The following is a 13,850-nucleotide window of genomic DNA, read 5'->3' on the forward strand; positions in this document are numbered from 1 at the left end:
AGAGAGAGGAGGGAGGGAGGGAGGGAGGGAGGGAGGGAGGGAGGGAGAGGGAGAAGGATGAAGATTGGTGGTTGGCTATTTTTATTTTGACCCTGTCAAGGCTAAAATCACTGCGGCTAGGCTTTCTGGAAGAGATTCTAAACTATGCCAGAAGTTAACTGAATGAAATTGTGAATCTCTCTTGCTCACTGATGTATCTCTATCATCTATCATAGTGCTTGACATAAGCTGTTTTCAGTGAATGTTTTCTAAATAATTGAACCAGTTCTTAATTCTAGAGCCCAGATGGTGACTTAAATGTAAGCAATAATATGCATTTTTCTACTAAAATGTGAAAATTTAAACTTAACTGAATAAGTACCTATCTATCACTTTTATCTGTTTTGTTTATTGGTATTTCATCATAAGGAGAATTTGCTAGGAGTTTCAAAACTGTTCTATTGAGCTAGAACTTGCTTGTTCATTTGTCTTTTGGTGTGGACCATTATTTCTAAGGAAATGGAGATTGGATATGTCCAGGTTAGCCTTCTCATTTTGCATAGGGAATATGTACTGTCTGCATTCCAGGTTCTTGCACTTAACTCTCAGATGTTTAGTGCTTATCACCAGTATTGTTGTAAGAACTAATATTGAGGAATTGCCTAGGTTAAGCAATCCACTCACTCTTCTAGGTATTAGAAGTTTTCTTCAGAACAAGTAAGATCATTACCCTTGGATCTCTCTCTCTTTTAAACTCTTGAAATATAACTTTCCTGAATTATACTTTGGTATTGTGTTACAGGCCAGCATCAAGGGAAAAAGTGGAGAAAATTCAGGAGTATTTTAGATTATTTTCTGTTAAAAATTGATTTTGTTTCATTGTACAGACAAAAGTCCCAGCAATTCATTTATTGATCATTTATTTTAACCTAAACTATCATAGAGGCAATCCAATTCTGTGAGTTTTGACACATAGTGTGATACTGTCATATATAGAACATTCCCACCGTTCAGAAAACCTTCTTCCCATGGAATTTAAGAAACAAAACAAATGAACAGAGTATGGGTAAACTAAGAAAGAGACTCTTAACTATAGAAAACAAACTAATGGTTACCAGAGGGGAGGTGGGTGGAGGCATGGGTTAAATAGGTGATGGGGATTAAGGAGTGCGCTTGTGATGAGCACAGGGTAATGTACAGAAGTGTTAAATTACTGTATTGTATACAAAAAGTACAAAACAACAACAGCAAACCTTCCTGCTGTCCCTTTGTAATAAACTCCTCCTTGTAACTTTGCTCCAGGCAACCACTGACCTGATCTGTCACTATGAATTAGTTTGCATTTTCTAGAGTTTTATACAAATGGATTCATAATATGTGTTCTTCTTGTTTGGTTTCTTTTACTCAGCATAATTATTTTGAAATTGATCAAAGTCTTTGCATCTATCAATAGCACTTTTTTAAATTGCTGAATAGTCTTCCATTTTATGGATGTACTACAATTTGTTTAGCCACTCATCTGTCCATGGATGTTTGAGTTGTTTGTGGTTTGTGGTTATTCTAAATATTCTATGCACACTTATGTACAAGTTTTTGTATGAACATATGCCTTTATTTCTTTTGGAAAAATCCTCATGAGTGGAATGGGTGGATCATGTGGTAGGTGTATGCTTAACTTTTTAAGAAATTGCCCAACCATTTCCAAAATGGTTGTACCACCTTATCTTACCTTCTTACCAGCAGTTGCCCCACATCCTTGCTAACATTTGGCACGGTCAGTCTTTTAAAGTCTAACCATTCTTATCAATTTGTAATGACATCACATTGTGGTTTTAATTTGCATTTCCCTAATGACCAATGATGTTGAGCATTTTTTTCACGTGCTTGTATACTGTCTTATTTACATTTTGGTGATGTGTCTATTTAAATCTTTTGCATACTCATTCCCGTTTTTTTTTTGTTGTTGTTTTTTTTTTGTTTTTTAAATTTTTTTTTCAAAGTTTATTTATTTTTGGGACAGGGAGAGAGAGCATGAACGGGGGAGGGGCAGAGAGAGAGGGAGACACAGAATCGGAAACAGGCTCCAGGCTCTGAGCCATCAGCCCAGAGCCTGACGCGGGGCTCGAACTTCCGGACCGCGAGATCGTGACCTGGCTGAAGTCGGACGCTTAACCGACTGCGCCACCCAGGCGCCCCTCATTCCCGTTTTAAATTAGGTTGTTTTTTTATTAACAAATTAAGGATTCACTTATATTCCAGATACAAGTGCTTTACCAGATAAATAATCTGTTGGCTTGTCTCTTCATTCTTTTAACTATGTCTTTTAAAGAAGAGTAGTTTTAAATTTTGACCAAGTCTATTTATCAATTTGTTCTTTTGAATTACCGTTTTGATCATTTAGGTCTATGATCTAATTTGAGTTGATTTTTGCATATGTGAGCTATTGATAAAGTTTATTTTCTTTCATATGCATGTTCAATGGTTTTAGCATCACCTGTTGAAAAGGCTATTTTTTTGTCCACTCAATTGCCTTGACACCTTGGTTGAAATCAGTTGCCCATGTATGTGTGGGTCTATTTCTGGATTCTGGATTCAGCTCCAGTGACTATTTGTCTATTTTTGACCCCACAGTGCCTTGATTACTGTAGCTTGATGATAAAACTTGAAATCAGGTAGTGGTTGTCCTCCCCCTTTGTTCTATTTCAGGTTGTCCTGGCTATTATTGGCCCTTTGCATTTCCATCTGAATTTTAGAATCAGCTTGTCAATATCTCCAAAAAGCCTGCTGAGATTTTGATTAGGACTGCATTGATTCTACAGATAAATTCTCAAAATGAGTATTGTTGATAACTGTTGCAATTTTGCTTGCCTAATGGGATGCCCAATGATTCTGTTAAAATGTGAGGAGCGTTGCTATCACTGATTGCTACTTGTTAAATGCTTCCATACACCTGATGCTAAGAAATGTAAACATAAACAGTCTTGTCTTTTTCTAGTCAAAATAGTACACCATTGAATATATATTTGCACACCCATCACCTAAGATGAGCATTCTACCTCCACACAGGAGGTAATCAGAAATTTGTATTTTGAATTCATCCAAAGGAAGACTGACACTTGTTGAAACATAGGGAAATAGTAATTCTCAAGTGAGAACAATGCAGGAAAACTCATGAAGTTGAGAGAGAGAAATACTGAAAAAGAATGGCAAGAAATGTGCAGTTAAATGTGGATGTAAGATCTAACTTAAGGAGGACTTTTCAATTGGCTCAGGACTTTAACAATGATCTAAAAATGGAAAGATGGGGAGAGTCGGGTTGTAAGAAACAGAGGTGTTTTCACCTCTGAAGGGAGAAGTGTGGTTTGGTGTAGTACCTTCTGTAAGTTTTAAAGGATGTACTCAAGGTATATAGTTGTCTCACAGTAATAGTTTCCTCTACCATAAACCTATTTGAGCTGGATACATGGCCCCCTAGCTAGTGACTATGTTCCCTAGACTCCCTTCCATCTAGGTGTGGCTGCATGGTTTAAGTTCTTGTTAATGAGCTTTGAGTAAAAATAATGTGTGCTTACAACCTGTGCTACAGTTACAAACATGGTGGCAAGCCGTCTTATACTAAGGGTGATGAGAACATCACTCTAGGACAGCGAAACAAGTAAAAAGCCTAGCACCTGATCACTTGGACCCACAATGCCACCTGTAGACTTACTCCTGGACTATATGTGAAGAGAAATACATTTCTACTGTGTTTGAGTCACTGTTAATTGGGTTTCTGTTACAGCTGCTGCCAAACTGATCTAGGGAAAGATAACTGCTCATTGGGAGATTGGTAAAATGGTTCTGTTTAAAGTTCTACATTTTTAAAGCTTGAAATAGTTGCATTATGAGCCAATATTATGCCATAGAAACACAAACATTTTATAAATATCATTAGGTTACCACATTAGGCATACCACTGAGAATCCAATGATTAATACTTTCTCATTTTGTAGAGAGGGGGAATAGGTCTAAAAATTATGGTAAAACTGATAAAACAGGTTTTTAAATTTTGTTTTTGATCACAAGATCTGGCTTTGAACAGTGGTCCTACCACTTAGTAATTGTTTATCATCAAGTATGTTGCTTTATTTTGCCTAACTTGACTTCCTAATCTGTAAAATATCTACCTCTTGACCCCAATTGTGAGGTTCAAATTAGGTCATAGCTAAAGTTCTAAGTCCTAGGTACGACTTTAATGATAACCTTCTCCCCTCCCACTCTAGACAAGATACAGGAACCATCCACTCTATAGTAAAGTGTAATTGGTCACTTGAGCAAGCTTGCTATGCAATAGGCCAGCCATGGAGAGCCGCCATTTAGTGGATGTACACAGCGAGTCCTACCAGTAGATAGGATGTGAGCTAGCTTATCTACAAATACAAAGACTATCTTTGTGCCAGCTTTGGGATGTGAGTATATGTCTTTTAATTCTGTTTTCTGCTTTACTGTCGGCTTTAGTGGTCTCACGCTCAAGTGGTGGAGGTTAGGCAGGGAATACAAATGAGGCTGGCTTCGTGAAGCCCATATGCATAGACTGAGCAATGGAAGAGGCTGCTGTGACTCGGCTCCCGCTGATTTGGAATGAGGCTCCCTGTTGCTAGTTCTTATACATTTTCAAGGGAATTGCAAGTCTGAATTTTTATGTGGAATCTTCTGTTTTCTAAATGTTGGTTCAGCTTTTTAAAAAACCATGTTCGGGTTGAATAAAACCATGTCTGTGGCTGCCAGCCTGCCGCTGTGGCTCTCTCTATGCTGCCCACTTTGACAGACTCCCTCTTGGCTGCCACAGCTGCCTCTTGAGAAAATCCACTGACTATAGACACGCTTAACATCAACGTAGTCACTTATTCATGCAGATCTGTGTGCTTAGAACTGGTGCTGGCTCCAAATAAGATTCTAAGGTTTTAATTTAAAAGTTCAATTACAATAAACTGAACTCAAGGAAGATATTTCATTGCTACACTAGTCTAAGGGGTACCTAGAATGAATTCTGTGGGGAAGATGATGCAATAAATATTTGTATGTTTTTTTTGGTGTGCGAAGCCAAAAACTCAAATGCTGAATACATTTTTAAAAAATCAAAATCAGCAATTCAATTCTTTTTCTTTATTAGAACAGCCAGGAGTGAGCTTGTTAAAATAGACCTGCTTTGTTGTAGCCTGCTTGGCTGGCAATGTCTAAATGAATTAAGTGAGTCAGCATCAAAGAAATCTCACAGGCAGCTTTAATCTCCTGTCAGAAAGAAGAACTAACTAAGTCAAATATCAGTATTTTTTTTTTTCTTGTCTCATCTTAGGAGTTTGTGTTCTTAGCTATATATTTGTGGACTTCTATTTTAATCTTAAAATTATACTCCTAATATATTCTTAAGATTGGGAATTTGGGTGCCCAGTCTTCTTAGTGATTTGCTAGTTCTTAAAAGTCACCCACATAAAAATACCATCTCTCTTCTGCAGCTCATAAGAGGCAATTTCTTTATTACTCAATTCAATACCAGAATGCAGCCAAGTTTGTTTTCTGTTTGTGTAAGACCAGAAAGTTCCCAAATTTCCACTGAGATTTTTCATTTCTGGTAGACATAATAGAAAATATACATAATATGTTACAATGTGAATCTCTGAGGTCATATGTGAGGGGGATGTGGTTTTCTAGTGTATTGTGTAAAATTCTCTAAAATATCCTACGTCTGAGAAACTTATGTCAAAGAGCAATCTAGAAATCATGTCAGCCTCTTCTTTGGGGAGGTCTTTGAGCTCTGGGGAATTTGTGTTAATACTGTTCTAGTCAGTTCCTCTTTTAAGAACTAACCGGTAGATTAAGTTCCACTAGGCAGGAAGCGGAGCTTTTTCTGTTAAGAAAAAGACCCTCTTCTGCCAGTATGAGTCTCTGCTAAAGGTTAAAAGGGAGGTGGGGGGGGGGGGCGCAGCCTGCAGGTATCTGGTGTTCAATAGGTCAAAGGCTGTAATGTTGAAGAAATAGCAATTGTTGACTGAAGAGGCTAAGAGGACCCAAAGCGCTACAAAGGAAAGCTAAGATATTCAGCCTCATTTTAAGGACATCTTTGTTCTTAGAATATGGCAATTGGGAGAGAGACCAAAAAAAGGTGGGGGAGGGGGGTGCCTGGGTGGCTCAGTTGGCTAAGTATCTGACTTTGGCTAAGGTCATGATCTCATGGTTCGTGGGTTTGAGGCCCACATTGGGCTCTTTGCTGTCGGTGCAGAGCCCACTTTCGATCCTATTTCCCTCTCTCTGCCCTTTCCCAGCTAGAGCTCTGTGTCTCAAAAATAAATAAACATTAAAAAAAATTTTTAAAAAGGAATATAACAGCTGGGCATCATGGGATTTGACATTGGCTTATTAATTATACATATAATATACAACTACAAATACAATAACAATGTATAAATATAAAGGTTCAGATACTAAAGTTTCTAGGAAGTACAATAGCCTCATAAATAGGGACTCTCTACCAACTTGTAATTCATGAAGATGCCTGTAACACTTTCTTTTTATTTAATACAATTTTTTTAAGCTTATTTATTCTGAGAGTGTTAGAAAGCACAAGCAGGGGAGGGGCAGAGAGAAGGAGGGGAGGGAGAGAATCCCAAGCAGGCTCCACTCTGTCAGCATGCAGAGCCCGATGTGGGACTCAAACTCATCAACCATGAGATCATGACCTGAGCCGAAGTCAGACACTTAACCTACTGAGCCACCCAGGAGCCCTGCCTATAACAGTTTCTTGTCAAGCTTTTTCTCATTTTCTAGGTTAATAGAGTTTTCTTAGCACCAAGAGTTATTGACTTCCATATTTTGGTAAACATGTTCTTTTCCCTGCAAATAGGATCTCCAATCTCTCCACACTGAAATTAAGTAGAACAAATCTAATGCTTGACCTACCTGTATTTAGTTTGACCACAAAAAGAATAAAGGAAAATCCATCAACTTACCGCCTTGAGAAATTAAACCTAGATTGCAGCTCCCATCTATTTTTCCTTTATTCTCCTCTTTCCCTCCAAACCGGAACCATTGTTCTGGTTTCTTTATACAATATTACATATAGTTCCTCAAAACACCTATAGTATTTTATATATTTTTATACCTTCTAAAAAAGCTATCACATTCATGTATCCATCTGAAAGGCTTTTATATCTAAAGACTTTTCTGTAGATCTAAAAATCCTTTGTAGAGATTTTCTACACACATACACACACACACACACACACATATGTGTGTGTGTATATATATATACACACACACATATACATATATCTATATAGAATTTTTTCTACATGTAATTTGAGAGTGAGAGAGTGAGCATGCACAAGGGGGGAAGGGGCAGAGGCAGAGGGGGAGAGAATCTTAAGCAGGCTCCATGCCCAGAGTGGAGCCTGATGCTAGGCTTGGTCTCACAACCAGAAGATTGTGACCTGAGCTGAAATCAAGAGTCAGACATTTAACCAACTGAGGCACCCAGGCACCCCTCTTTCTTTCTTCTTAGTATGTCAAATCATTTTTTCTAAATATATAGAAAATAATGAAATGCTTGGATTCTCAGAACAAATTTAATATTTATAATGTAGCACCACTTCTTAGATGAAGTAGAGATTACAAGTGGTTAAACTATTTAATGTTCTCAATTTATTTTTTTTAATGGGTTATTCAATTAAAATGCAAAAAGTTGACCCATTTCACCCAATGTGTATATCCTTACAACCAGCAACGTCCATTCTTGACCAGTTATATATGCCCATGTTCAAGTAGAAGGGTACAAGGATATCTGCTGCAGCAGATAATACCAACTAATACTTGAGGTTAAACTCTAGTCCAAACTATAATTAAAAGTTTGGACTAAATTAGTCCAAACTAATTAAAAGGAATGAGATAGATACATATTTATTGATCATGGATAAAGCTCTCAGACCTATCATTAAATAAAACAATTGCAAAACAAAATCAACATTATGATAACATTTATATTTTAAAACTATTTCTATGTGTCCTTATATAGCTTTATAAATGCATAGAAAAAGTTTTACAAGCAAATATTGAAAGTGATCATCTCTAGGATGGTAGTGGGAAGTCAAGGATGATTTTGTATTAGTACTGGTTGAATTTTTACAAGAAATTCCTATGTTAATTAAAATAGAACTAAAGGTGTATTTAAAAAGTCAGTGTAACATTTTTAGGGTAGGCTAATAATACTGTGGCTTGAATCAAGAGATTAATGCTATTCCAGCAAATGACTAGCTTACATGGCCTCTAGTGGAACAAATAAGTTAGGGGACTAATCTGTAAATACCTTCCCCAATCCCTTAAATTTGGAGAATTTATGTAGGCATAGTGGTATCAATACTGGCAAGCAAGACAAGTCACCATCAGCAGACTGGAAATTGCAATGTACACACAGAAGAAAGATATCAGTGAGCTTGGATGGACCAGAGTTGAAGAAACATAAAATACGTGTGTGATGAAAAACGCTGAGAAGACAAGATCCGTTGATCCTCCAAAAGTAGTGAACAAATACCAAGAACTAGACAGAGTACTAGTGCAATAAAGAGGATAATAACTAGAACAGTAGCACTAACAATTAAATTAGAAAAGCCGTACTAACCTGAGTCTTGGGAATGTATTTTGGAGATTTTAGAAAGTAACATCCTAAGTAGGAGTTTGTTCCTGGGGAAGGTATAGATGTCTGAACAAGAAATGCAGCCAAACTAAAGGAATGAGGCAGCCGTATTCAGGAGGGAGAAACACTAAAGACTGCTGCGACCAAAGAAAAGCCTTTCTTATTTTAGCAACAGGGAGCTACAGCTTGCTTGCCTGCTCCATGCCCAGATGCCCTAATGTGAAGGCTCCCAGTGGATAGGCTGCACCCAGTTACAGAAGCCCTGCAGTCAACCCTGCTACTGGGGAGGAAGAACCCACAGGAGCTAAAAATAATCAATTGAGTTTCTCATTCCTAGATGTGAATGAACGAAAAAAGATCGTTAGATATTTAAGGAAAAGAAACTAAATGAAAGAGGACAGATAAGAACAAAAAAGTGAACATGCAAACTGATCGTAGAAGCAGCAGAAAAAATTGAAGGACACAGAACTTGAAAGAAAAATTCTGATGTTTTCATGGGGAATAGTGCAAAGAAAAGTATATAAAAGACTATTGGAAAAAGAGCTACTTCTTCTCTTCTCTACTTCTCTCTACACAAGAGAAGTTTGGAGGTTAAAAATGTAATTGCCTTGAGGAGCTACTCCCTCTAGAAGTAGAGGCAAACCAAGCACGAGGAAAAAAAACAACATGGGATTTGGAAAACCGAAGCTTCAGTTCAGACAACCAGTGAAGAAAACAGCCATGCTAAAGAGCAATCGGTAAGGAAGGGAGCAGGAGTGGGCAGATAGATCCCCAGGAGGGCTGTCTTCAGGGAAATGACAAGGGACTCATGAGAATAGATGGTGTGATGGAAAGAATGAAAAAAGCATGATGTGATAAAGAAATATAATGGAAAAGGTGTATAACAAAGCCATAATCCTAATATTAAAAAGGAAAATAAGACTCACTGTTAATTAATGTAAGCAAATCCATTTCTTTGACTTTTAAGATCACAATTTTAAGAAGGGTGGGAGAGAGGCTGTACTTTGGGGAGATGGTCTTTTAGGCTCTGCAGTGGAGCACAGGCTAAGGGTAGGCTCTAATACCAGATCGGCTGGGATCAAATCCTGGCTCTACCAAGTATAGCTGTGTGATTTTGGAAAATTGACCAAACTGTCCTGTGCCTCAGTTTCCCTATCTCTAAAATTGTGATAAGAGTAGTATCCATCTCCCAGAGTTATGAGGATTAAATGAATCCGTACATATAAAGCTCTTAAAACAATGTCTGACACATACAATGAGTTTAATACATGTTAGCTATTGTTTTGCAGTAACATTCGATTTCTGAATGTGTGTACTTGTGGTTTTATCTTTGAGCAAATGCTGGAGTCAGCTGGTCCTAGCCCATTCTTCTGCTGACTGCCTATAAGCTGTTTTTTTACTCTTCATTCACAGGATCTTGGAGCGGAGCTTTTCCCTGGGGAAATTCCTTCCTTATCTCTGATTTCCTCACATTTCCACACTCCAATTAACAGTTTGATTTATATCCTTCCATAAATTTCTATCTATGTGCATGGATATATATATTGTATAATATATAGTGATCTATATATAAAATTCCTTTTTCAAACAAACACATTTATCTGCAAATTCCTTTTCTTTTTTTTAAATTTTTTTTCTTCTTTTTTCAACATTTTTATTTATTTTTGGGACAGAGAGAGACAGAGCATGAACGGGGGAGGGGCAGAGAGAGAGGGAGACACAGAATCGGAAACAGGCTCCAGGCTCTGAGCCATCAGCCCAGAGCCTGACGCGGGGCTAGAACTCCCGGACCGCGAGATCGTGACCTGGCTGAAGTCGGACGCTTAACCGACTGCGCCACCCAGGCGCCCCTGCAAATTCCTTTTCAATTACTGTATTTTCGACATGTGTTTAAGATAAAAATGCATATGAGTTTCCTTCAAAAAATGCAAATAATTTTATAAATAATACTGGGACAATAGGTATTTGGGACAAAATAAAGCTAATTAAAGAATTAGATATAAAATGTCAAAAGTTATTCAGAGGAAAACAGAATAGCAAAGAAAGAACTCACTGGGGGGTGGGGGATGGTGATTTTACTAAATAACATAAGAGTTCTTCAACAAATTAGACTGAATGAACTCACATGAATGTGAGTTCACTCCAAATCCCATCGAAATGGAATACATACATACTCTCATTAAGATGAGATTTGGGGTAAACTCATCCTAAAATATCCACACCAAATCCCACTGAAATGAGAATATTTATTTTAAAATACATAGAAACTCCAGGAGGACCTGACCTGTAGGCCAGAGCTGCAAGGGGTTTCTGAAACACATAAAGCAGAGGCAAACAGATCAATCATGAGACAACAGACTGAGGAACTGGTATAGAGACAAAAGGGAGTCTTTAAAAAAAATGAATTTCCCTAGGAGAATTGCAAAATAATTTCGCACTAGGGGCTGTATGGACTAGCAGAAGGAACAGCTTGTAGGCAGTAGTCAGGACTGGCCATTCAACATATACTCCTGTATAAAAGCACACGTGCAACCCTCTAAACTGAGAGTTCTTTTTTTTTTTTTTTTTTGACTGAGCGTTCTGATCAGAGAGGTTCAGAAGCCTCAAGTTACTATGCTGAGGGTAGGTTTGGGGAGTCCCTATAATATTATCATTGGAAACAATAGCTCATAGGTACTAGTGATACCTTTTGTTAGTTCCACACTGATTTATTTTAACGTTAAACATGCCTAATAATTTCTAGAATCAGTATCCCCCTAACTACTCATTTTTAAAATTTCTTGAGATCTTTAGTTTCTTTTCAATATCTTAAGAGTTTACTTATCCCCCAATTTTAAAAATAGTTCATAATGTCAATTCCCACATGGCTTTTTACAGGTTTAGAAAGAGAAGATAGTTGCTTCTGGAAACATTTTTTAAAAAGTCAAATATCGTAAGATTTTGGATTTTTTCCAGAAAAAATCAAGAGTGAAAAAATCACTTCGCAATGAAATATGGCCTCTTACATCACTTAAGTTAACTGTATTAGAAGACAAGTTAATACAAGACATTTATCCTTTCTGATATAAAGGTAAATCCTGAATAAGCCTTAGTTACTCACATTTCTCCTGAGGTTTAAATGAAGGTGGTCATATTCAGTTCAGGTTCTTAAGATTCAATTTCATCCATAGCGGCAACAAAAGGGTTGTGTCCAGGGTACTTAAAGCCAGATTTCCACTGTGTTTGAAAATCAAGGCAGTATCTTGGAAGTTCAAAGGAATCTTACAAGTCCCAGAATTGTATAGGCTTGCTGTTGGTAGCGGGTAACACTAATTTGTATTGGATGAAGATTTTTTTAAGTTTATTTGTTTATTTTGGGGGGGGGGGGGAGAGAGAGAGAGAGAGAGAGAGAGACAGAGAGAATATGAATCCCAAGTGACTCGGAACTGTTAGTGTAGAGCCCAACCCAGGGCTCGATCTCAGGAACCACAGGATCATGACCTCAGTTGAAGTCAAGGGTCTGACGCTTAACTGACTGAGCCACCCAGGCATGCCGTGTACTGGGTGAAGCTTCTAATTAAACTTACTTATGTCCATGTAATCATTTTGAAAATAATTCAATGAGAATTTTCAGGTGCAAAAAGTGTGTGTGTGAGAGAGAGAGAGAGAGAGAATGAGATCAGTCTACTTAAAGGCTATAGCACATATGTACTTATATCTAGGAAGATGTTTTGGAAGCTGCCTTTCTCTGTCCTGGGAGAAAAAGACCTTTTAATGGCCCATTTCATTTTATTGGTATAAATAGTCATTGATGTTTATGAAGGAAAGGTATATGGAGACAATTTCCCCCTTAGGCTTCTAATACTTGGAACCTGAGCTCTGAAGCCAGATGGCTTCTGGCTGTCTGCACATCAAAACTATTCTGATTGAAGGTTTCTGGGGGGGAAAAATTGGTCAAATCTGCATAGAGGCCATTTCTGGAGGAATAGGAAAGAGATGGATATTTTGAGTTTCAAAGTTGCTGCAATGTGTCTGATTACTGAGGTGGTCTAGGCTAAGGCCAGTTGGCCATAGGAACAGCAAAGGATTCTGAAGGGAAACCTCTGGGAAGAGAAAAGTGGAACTGCTGTCTGGCTCCATACCAGAGCCTGGGGTGGTTAGGGAAACAACATCGTATCATAGCTTGTATGGAATGACCTAAGCATCTTAGATGAGGCCAGGGTGTGCTTCCTGCATTTGTTCACAATTAAGTTCTATCACTGTCCTTAGAGTTGTTCCTGAGAAGCCCGTGGCTGCCATGCTGTGGCACAACGAAAACCTGGATAGAGAGGTAGGAGGCGGCTGCTTCCTTTGCCAACATGGAGAAGCCACTCTCAGAGCAACAGTGTGGGTGAGAGCCAATACAAGTGTTGTTGGACCCGAATTTATAAAACGTTGGGTTCCTTTTGTGTAAAAAAAAAAAAAAAAAGTCTCCAGCATCCCCTCCTAGGACTATAGAAAGGGCCCATGTAAGTGAGTGACCCTGAAGCATGTTGAGTTTCAGGTTGGTAGAACCCTAAGGGGGCTTGCTCACATGGTGGAGGCCTGCCCTGGGTGGGAACTACTGCTTCCTAGAAGGACTCAGTGTGGCAGAGAAAATGAGATTAAATGAGATGTGTGGGGTTTTGTTTTGGTTTTTCCATGAAGGACAGATTCCCTAAAATTCAGTAATGAGGGGAAGTAGGCATTCACATTATGAGGATGGGGAGCTTCTCAGTCACTATTGAATACTAGAAGGTTCCTATACCATAAAACAGGATACATGTATCCATCATATCTTACATCTCAGTGTCTCTGAAGTGAATGATTTAATTTAACTGATTTAAATTATATATTAAGTTTATTGCATCAAATGCATGTGACATTTTCAACTAAATGCAAGTGAACCCTATCTACTGTACCCTCTTTTCTAAAATTGAAGTGTAGTTGACACACAATATTATCTTTCAGGTGCACAACATACTTACTCAACAGTTATACACTGTGTGAAACAAAGTAACACCATCGTGGACAAATCCACTGTGATGATCACTCTATGACCTGAAACCTTCTTCAGTAACTCCCCCCCACCCCCGCATTCTCTCCCTCGCCTCCGTCTCCCTCGCCTCCGTCTCCCTCGCCTCCGTCTCCCTCGCCTCCGTCTCCCCTTTGCTTTCCTCCCGTCTCCCCTTTGCTTTCCTCCCGTCTC

The sequence above is a fragment of the Herpailurus yagouaroundi genome, unplaced genomic scaffold (assembly GCF_014898765.1).
Source record: "Herpailurus yagouaroundi ecotype Mexico unplaced genomic scaffold, PumYag 139, whole genome shotgun sequence".
Classification (NCBI taxonomy): domain Eukaryota; kingdom Metazoa; phylum Chordata; class Mammalia; order Carnivora; family Felidae; genus Herpailurus; species Herpailurus yagouaroundi.